This window comes from Poeciliopsis prolifica, unplaced genomic scaffold, assembly GCF_027474105.1.
Source record: "Poeciliopsis prolifica strain line A6 unplaced genomic scaffold, Auburn_PproV2 SCAFFOLD009, whole genome shotgun sequence".
In the NCBI taxonomy this organism is placed as follows: domain Eukaryota; kingdom Metazoa; phylum Chordata; class Actinopteri; order Cyprinodontiformes; family Poeciliidae; genus Poeciliopsis; species Poeciliopsis prolifica.
The window spans coordinates 12,694,136-12,703,339 of NW_026562384.1; the positions used below are offsets into that span (position 1 = coordinate 12,694,136).

Consider the following 9,204-nt stretch of genomic DNA (forward strand, 5'->3'; position numbering starts at 1 on the left):
ACACTAAGGAAGATAATGTTAACACATAGCTTTGGATTGAATAAATTTATTTTTGTTATTTTTATTTTCTTTTTATAACCGTCAACCTGGTATTTTGCAAATCAAGGGGAGAAGAGCAGCCACTCCTAATTTGAAAATAAAGGGATTAAATTAGCTAACATGCCAAAGAGAAAGGAGAAAGAGATGGGTGGAGCTGAAAAAACTTTGGGTAGAAGAAAATTAACATGGCTATATAATCCCATCTATCATCCCATCCAAATCACTTGGCTCAGGCACTCTAGTTGTCTGTGATTTGGGATGTGTTCAGGGCACAAAGAAAACTAAAGGCAACCTATCAGCAATGTTGCACCATCTCCATAAGAAATTAATGTGATTGCTCACTCAAACTCAATCTATGCTATCAGACCAGAAAAAAGCAAATATTTTCTCACTCCAGAAGAAAACATTTTATGAAAAAGTTTGTTTAAAATAAAAAAAAAAAATAAAAAAATACACATGTATTTGAAAACAGACTGTGATCATGCTATTTTTTTTAATTATTTATATAAAATTTATAGTATTTATATAACTACTTTCAGAAACTGAAAGTAGTGTTTTCTATTCAATCTACTTCACATATTCCAATGTTCATGTAAGGGCATCATGGTGTAAAACAAATAAACTTATAAACTAAAACAAAATTAAATAGTTGAATTAAATAAAGTGTCTAACAGTGAAAATTGGACTTGCTTGGGGATTTGTTAGTGCCGATCCTTTTTGTAGAGTGACATGGACTCAACTACTGATTCAGATCAGTATGCTGAAGATGCCGCTGTCTATTGTAGTCACACAAGCAGACCCAAGAGAAATCCTGATTGCTTGGTGACTATACACCTTAATCTCAGAGAACAATAATAATTTGCAAGTTAGCAGAGAGGTTTTTGAGCGCAGACTTCATCTGTTAATAGAGATTGTTTGCAAGGCAGGAAAAAATCTGAGGGAGAACATAGAATATTTGAAAGAGAGCAGACGTAACTTTACAAGATTTTAGTGCAACAAGAATAAATCCTGCTTTCAAATTGAGCATGTAAGTTCAAGTATTAAAAGTTTTGAGAGTAAACTGACAGTCTTGCCTTGAAATTAAAAAAACTAAGCTCTTGACTTTTGACAGTATAATTCCCCCATACACACTCCTACCTTAAATGTAGAGTAACTTGCACAATATGGATGTTTTTAATTTATGAAAGGAAGCAAGAGAAAGAAGATGTGAACTCTGTGCAGTAATGCCCTGGCTTGGATTTTATCCCAGAACATTTTATTTGATTTTTGTATGTATTTTAGCACGTAACTATCATCACTTGCACTTTGCTTTCACTTGACTGTTAGCGTGGCACATCTGTTAATTGTTTAGCAAGGGTTATGCTCAGACTGTAACTCAGAAAAACGAAATGAATGATAGAATAAATAAAATAAACATAGAGAAAACCAAAGGGGAAATCTAAGCTCCAGCCTTTTAAACTACTCATAAATCTTTCTCTATCTGATTAAAAAGGTCCTTTTGGACTTAGATCTTATCCCTCTTTCATAACAGTCTTTTTAACAGAAGAGTGTGCGCTAGTCCACTGAGGAAAGCCAGAACCTTACTCCCTCCAAGAGATGTGTTTGCATTGGTGGTTGAAAATCCAAAGCAAAAGAGAGACTGACTGTTCACTATGGTGAAAATATAATCAAATAAGGGCATATTCTCTTTGTTTTTGAAAGCTGAGTTAATTTCCATCTGAATCAAACATCTGATGATATTGTAGCACAGCATAATTTCCAAATATGTCTTTACACCTAAGTTTAATGTGACTAGTTAAAGGTTAAAGGTTGTTACAGGGTCCACCTACAATGTGCTGCAATTGACGTGTCAATTTGAATAGAAAATAAAATCTAAATATGAATTATTTTCAAAAACAATTCAAAAACTTAAGCTTGATGCATTGAAACATTTCATTTGTACTTTTTCAGGAATCTAAAGTCCTTCCAGGTTTGCTGCAAGATCTTGCAGATCTTCTATAAGTCTTCTGTGACTGATGTGAGAGAAACATCTTTTCAGCCATCAATAGTTGGGGCAGCAGTGTCAGAGCCAGGCACTAAAAAAGACTAAACAACCTGAAAAAGACTGGTTCTGTTCTGGAACCTCTGGAGTCGATGTTGCAAAGGAGGATTCTTCATAAAATCAGGACAATCCTGACCATCTTCTCCAGGAATCTTGGGAAAAGAAAAGGTCTCCAGTCAAAGATTTCTTCATATTCGCTTTTATAAAGATCTCTACGGAAGATCTTTCCTGCCAACAACCATCACTATCTACAATAACTCTTTGAAGACTGTGAATTAATGAGTTGCAACATGCAATTTCCCTTTGGGATCAATAAAGTATTTTTGAAATTGAAGTAGGGTGCAGGAAAGTGTCATAATCTACTGGCTGTAGAAGCAGACGTTAATTTTCTTCTCTGTAAATACCATGATATAAAAATTAAGGCTTTTCCAAACTTCATGTTTTTCTGTGTCCAAATGTTAGTTTTAGAGGGAAAAAAAATAATGGTCTTCTTGTGAAATTATTTTATTGATCCATTAAAAACAGTTTTGAATTACTGTTGAGCATTTCTTGTCCAAACCAGCTCCACTTCTTCAGATAAATGGCATTAGGAATTATGTTCTTGTTTGCCAGTTTAATAGTAAATCTTTGCAACTATTACCAACAAGCAAACTGAAAAAAATGGACATGAATGTGAAGGCTGCTTTGTTCCATGGGCTGCTTTTCCCATGGGATTGTTAAGACATTTCTTTTTTTCCTCTGCTGAATCTTCTAAGTGAATCATGATCATTAATAATGACATGTGATCTAAACAACACAAATTATTATTTTTTTTGTTTATTTTTGCTGTTGATGAGGCTTGTTTGGAAGATCCAAGATTACAGCAGAATCTACATATGACTGATCTTAAGAACTCTGTGCCAGTGGTGTCAGTGTTTATATCAACAACTTTAAAAGAAGAGCATTTCAACATGTTTCATCCATCTACATTTCTAGTTTTAAATTGAACTGTCACTCCCAATAAGAAAAATAAGGGATCCAAAAAGAAAAAAAAGAAGAAAAAAAAAACATTATGTTTTGTTGTACTTAAAGATATGTACTTGAATACTATATTCAGAAAGAACTTAATAAAATTTGACTCATTTATTCACGGAATTTTTAGATCCACATTATCTTATCTTAGGGTCAAAGCGATGCTGCAGCCTTTTCCAGCTGTAGTTAGATGAAATGCAGCATCTCATCTAACCAGGTCCAGGTCACTGGTCCATTACTGGTCTCTTAACTTGTAACTCACTGTTAAACAGAAATCCTTCAGACAGTGCCATGAGAAACCATGCAAAATATGATAACTGGATCCAGTTATTGTTATAATGCTCAGGATAAAATGTCAATGGACATTAGCTAATTTGATCAGTGATGCTTTTTATTAAATCCTTCTAAAAGGCATTCTAGTTTCTTTGCCAAAGATGTCATATTAATTTAAGACTGGGGACCTTGAAGGAAGGATAACCCAATTTGGGCATTAATATGATAAGTCTATGGAACATTTTGAGGGAATTAAAAGCAAACACAGCAAAAATATTCTCTCTGATGGGGCTACTTGATTGCAAAGTAATGGCTTTTAAAGACACTGTTGTAAAAAAAAAACAAGGTGTACCTTTTCCATTTATTTTAGAATTAATTTATTCAAATTCCAACTTATTAATCAAGAATAAAACTCCTACCTTATGTTAGAAAAGTAATGAAATATATTATCTCAAATTGAAATGTGACTACATGTTTGCACGTTTATATTCTTGCTATTCAGTAGCCAGCTCAAATGAATCAAGAGTTGATGTTTCAAAATTAAAAATTTAAGTCTGTAATATTGACAGTGTACTACAAATCCAAAATGGCAGCACTTTGTCAGGGTTGCAATGGAAACCGAAGTACTGAATAATTATGTAGGGACAAAAAAAACATATTTTCTTTTTGTATTTTAATAGGTCATACTTTTGCTTATGTATTTTAGTAGCTTATACTACTTACCAATTAGCAGGAATCGTGCAGTTTGTTGAATTTTGCAGAAAAGTGAAAATATGTTTTTTTTTTTTTTTTTTGTCATTGGAGGTCATATCTTAACACCAAATTAATAACAAGCAATATCACTGTATATAAAATACAAGCTCTTCAAATATTGCTTATCTATTTTGACATAAATGTTCAGTTGGTAAATTTGGAAAACGAGCTTGTCTCTTAGCAACAGATTAACAGCAAATATTGTTATTGTTCAAAAACCATAAGATTTCTTCTGCTCTTTCAAAATACTACCTATGCTATTTGCTGGAGCAAATAGCAAATTGTGCATTTGGTGATTTTAGCAGAAAAGAGAAAATGTGTTTTTCTTTTTGTTTGTTTGCTTGGATTTTTTTGTCATTGGAGGTAAATATAATATAAAGCTGACATTCAACGCAAAAGAAAAAATCTGATTTATACTTTGTGGCAGTTAAGTACCAAAAACAAACACGAATATCTGAACACCAAACTAATAACAAGTAATATTACTGTTTATAAAACATGAACTCTTTTGAAATTAGCACACGAAACTTACAGTTGGTAGATTTAGTAAAAGTAAAAATCAGACGTTAGCTGTGTCAGAATTCAGGGTCTGCATCCTTCAAAGGATCAGTCTACGTAGACTGGGTCCTTCCAAGGCCGTGAATAAACTAAGACCAGAAGAGAAAAGCAGTGAATTCGGACATGTCTGGGCTTCACCAACAACGGAGCTGAAGTTTGTTTTTTAGTCATGCATTACTCCTGATCTATGTATTATTCTTCTCCTTTTACAGTAAAGGCTATTCTATAGTAAAAAAAAAAAAAAAAATCTGTTAATTTGGTTTTAAAATGGTCAAACATATATTGCACATTACTATCAGGAATAAATATTAGCAAATTATAAATTTTCAAATATTGAAAAACCAATAACCATTTAATCATGTTGTGTATTTAAACTACCAGTTTAAATAAACTGACTCCACACTAGTATGTTTGGAGTCTTAACTTTAATCTATCAAACTTATTTGATTTACTAAATACTGAATTTAGCAAATTTAGTATTTACTAAATTAAATACTTCAGTAAACCAAACGTTTTACAACTAGATATTACCTGTCTGAATAATATTGGTGTTTAACTTCCACTCATTAGGGAAACCTAGCAAGAGTTCTTAAAAGAATCTGCCGGGAATAAAGCGTTCTCCGGTATACCGAACCTGAAGCGCCCGGCCAGCTGGCAGCTGGTGAGGGGAGCTGGCTGTTATCACAGCGGGAGCAGACATGTCCGAAAATGTCAGAGCAGGTTATGTTTTGGTGAACCGAGCTGATATTTGAAACTTTCACACTTACATTCTGTCCTAAAAACGTTGTACAAAATCATGTGTCATTTAAAGTGTAGCATAGCAAAATAATTTGCCGCTCTTCACCGCCTGAACGCCCAGTTGGGATCCGCAGTGAATTATGGGACATGGAGGGCCATCATGGATACACCGCACATATCCTTCAAATCTGGGGAAAAGGAGGACACATTTGAAGGCCCCATGTGAAGGAGTCTTTGAATTTGGACAGGCTTTGTCACCACGCTATGACGTAATCGGCCTACAAATCCGTCCCTCAAAGGATGCAGACCCTGGATTTGGACACAGCTGTTTACTTCGTGGCACTTCATTAGGAAAACAAGCTCATCTCTTAGCAACAGATTAACAACAAACATTGTTGTTGTTCAAAAAAACATAAGATTTCTTCTGCTCTTTTGAAATGCCACATGTTTTATACTGCTTACTAATTAATAAGAATTGTGCAGTTTGTTGAATTTTGCAGAAAAGTGAACATTTGTTGTTTTGTAATTGGAAAACAGACCTTCAACTCAACATTGAAAATCTGATTTCCAGATATAAACAATAACATTCAGGGGGTCTACCATTAAAATAACTATCTTTTGCTAAATGTACAGTTACAAGTCTTTTTTATGTTCATCTCCATCACCTTTGTACATGTTGTCTCTTCATTCTCAGCTGCTGAAGCATGGAATGGGTCCAACACACTTGGAGCAACAAATGACTGTGAAAGGGCAAACATTTTCTGTCACTTTGGGTTCACTTTGAATGCAGTGCTACAGGTAAAGTCTGTGCCAACATGCAACCACACATGCACACTGGACATAACATACCTTCTGGTTTCAGCACAAACTGGAGTGGTTCGTCTGAATGCACACACGGAGTAGTTTGTGTCAATCAAACATTTTCTGGTCAATATTCAAGCCAACGTGTTTTTGGATTGAAGGGCACCAGGAGGGAGTCACGTGATGATGTAATTGTGACATCATCAGGATGTTGCACTGTTTTCTATGAAACTGAGCACTGTTTTTTTTTTTTCAGTGTTATGATTGTTTATTTATTTTGTTTACTGTGTGGTAAGCATTTAGTTGAGTTATTAATGATTGGAGTTTTTTGTTTGTTTTTGTTTCGTTTTTGTCTTCCAATAAAAGAGGGCTCTACACTGCAGGGAGTCATTTTAGACTCCCAACAGGGTTCACTGAAGGTGATGGACTTTTGAGCTCTTAATGAAGGAAGGGGGCCTTTTTTTTAACCTGCCTGTCCATTGTGAATCTGACTCACAGGTTTTCCGTCTTTCTTCACCAGAGGATGAGTACAATAAACACCATCTAAAGTCAACTGCAGCATTGGCCTATATTTTTTGTCCAAATCATAACAGAACCCAACCACAGGGCTGCAATAGCGACAGCAGCAAAAGTTGAACATTTTTCAATTTTCTTGCGTTGTGTCACTACTCCGTGTGTGCACATCTATGAATACAAACTTGAAATTTCACATGCCTGAATTTCGGTAGTAATTTGCCTGGAGGAGAGCAAGTGATTTTTGCCTCAGCCCAAGTTCCATAAGAAAAGAATGGAAAGGGAGCGATGTCGCCTCCTGTGTGGAGCCCACAAATTCAATTCAAAAATACCTTATTGATCCCAAAGGGAAATTAGAGGGAAATTAAATATACTCCTTCAGTTTAGTTGGAGGCATTCTGGTGACCACACTCATTAGTTACACTATTGCAAGGTCATTCAGTTTTTGAGTATGGCTTGACATAGGCAGATTTACACATTTACATGCATATGCTGTTTGATGGTCTCCTGATTTTATTTTGTTATTTTCTCCTACAGGTGTAGAATCAAACTTCTAAGCCAGGGCTGATCAAAGTGTAGGAGAACCAGCCCACCTTATCAACAGCTGTGTCCCTCTATTACATTATTGCTATTATTTCTGGTCCTCTACTCTTTTCTTCTTTTTTCTCTTTACACCTTTCCCACCCACCTTAATTTATTTTGCCTTTTTCCATTACATTTGAAATAAACTCAATGCAATTCTAAGATTAGCAAGTAGAGTATCAGCAAAAGTGTTCATGTTTTGCTTGTGAAAGTAAATTATTGAGCCTCACCTTGACACTCACACAACTATCCTGAGTCCCACACTTCCAGACAGAACACACGTAAAAAGAAAAAGAAGGTAAGAAAGGAAAACTATAGTGGATTTTTTATTATCTTCTTATTTCTCTTTGTGCTCCTTGTCTTCTTATAATATTAGGTAAAGTTACATGCTGGCAGTCTCAACTGAAATTCTGGCCAATCAAATGATTCAGAAGAGTCATCCCTCACAACTGATGAACATGCCCACCAAACAAAGAGCAAGTGCATTCATTACATTATGCTCCCTGTGTGGGGTTGATGGGGTGGAGCAGAATAATTTTGTATATGTGCTGTTTGCTGTGTTTGTTCTTTTTTCACAGCTTTTCACAATAACCTCTAAGTTTCAACACTTTATGTGTAATTTTATAAAAAAAATAAAACAAACAAGAAATATTCACGCAAGCAACAATTTTCAAGTTGTTTTTGTGTCAAAAACCTAATAGTTACAAATTAATTACAGATAAAACATGTTAGACTGCAAGGGTCAAAATTTTAAATTCATAGTTGTATAAGTAGACCAAGCTTTCATATATTTTTAATTGTATATTTCTTTAAATATACATTTCAAAAAATCACCCATATTTCTGTTCCATAATTGCATGACGTTACATACAGAGAGTACCAGGATTTCTTGTTCTCATGTCGAGCACTGGTGCGTTCATGTCAGTCGCTTTGTAAACATTGTCCAATTTTATAATTTTTGTAAAGTTTCAACATAAGCTCAAGCTTCTTTATCAGTTTAATCAGTTTCCAAAATACAAAGCAGAAGGCCATTGTCCTCAGTACTCACCCCCATTCACCAAAGGCACACCTCAAAACTGCATTGTCACCTGTGTGTTTCGGCACATGACAGAATCCCACATTGTGCTGGAAGAATGAAAAGTACAGAATAAAGGGGAACCAAGAACACAGTCCCTGCTGTGCCTTTGTGCTACTGACCAACTTCTCTCACAGTTTTTGCACCCTTTGGCTGCAAAAACTGTGGGCCGCCTGTCGGGGTGAACAATTTAAGCGTTTGTCTAGAAATCTACTTTTATTTGCTCGAGCCTGTCACTTAACAGTGGAGGCCCAGTCATGTTGAAGACAATGATAAAATCAAATACCATGAACCTCTGAGTGCTGTCTGCCCTGTTCAGTTGAGAATGGGCATGATAAAGCAGGCGGATGGAGGTAATTTGCTTTCCAACCCAAACACAGAAAGCAAACTCCACTTGTGTAATTAGATTGGGGTTTTAACAGTCATTTTATTGTATGATACGTTTACATGACTAGTCTATAGTTGTTGAGAAGGGAAGGCTGGGATTTTGAGGTTCCAGAACAAGAAATAAAGTTGCCCACACCTCTTTAAACTCATACTGACTCATGGTAAGGTTGAAAAGGTGCAGTTGGATCCCACATAGCTTGTCTACAAAGGCATTCAGATCTCTGATTCTGACACCACCTCAACCTGCAGCCTTGTTAAGGCACAGTTTCTGCAGCTGCTTCCTTATTTGACTTTTGGAGACAAACAAGGTGAAGAAGAGTGCACAGGAAGATTTATTTTTTTTTTACACATAGGAGGAGTCGTAGTTGCTGACTTCCATGACTGAACAACAGTGTACATGTGTGACAGGGAAACAGTGGCTTTGTGAAACTGA

At 35.4% G+C, this 9,204-nt stretch overlaps 1 protein-coding gene and 1 long non-coding RNA gene across 6 annotated transcripts in view; one reads left to right on the plus strand and one right to left on the minus strand.

Moving 5' to 3' along the window:
- Positions 1 to 4,251, minus strand: part of pcdh11 (protocadherin 11) — a 203,360-nt gene extending 199,109 nt beyond the window's left edge. For 4 of the 5 annotated variants that reach the window (XM_055034078.1, XM_055034077.1, XM_055034073.1 and 1 more), the window contains exons 1-2: positions 4,088 to 4,251; positions 2,134 to 2,232 (exon numbers count right to left, since the gene is read on the minus strand). The gene's annotated coding sequence lies outside the window, so the exon portion shown is untranslated. The remainder of the gene's footprint in view (positions 1 to 2,133; positions 2,233 to 4,087) is intronic. The other variant, XM_055034075.1, reaches the window with a different exon arrangement.
- A 141-nt stretch (positions 4,252 to 4,392) lies between these two features.
- Positions 4,393 to 7,450, plus strand: LOC129362526 (uncharacterized). Its single transcript, XR_008606240.1, has 3 exons — positions 4,393 to 4,480; positions 6,108 to 6,211; positions 7,265 to 7,450. It is a non-coding gene; the product is annotated as an uncharacterized LOC129362526 (long non-coding RNA).
- Positions 7,451 to 9,204: the final 1,754 nt, after the last annotated feature.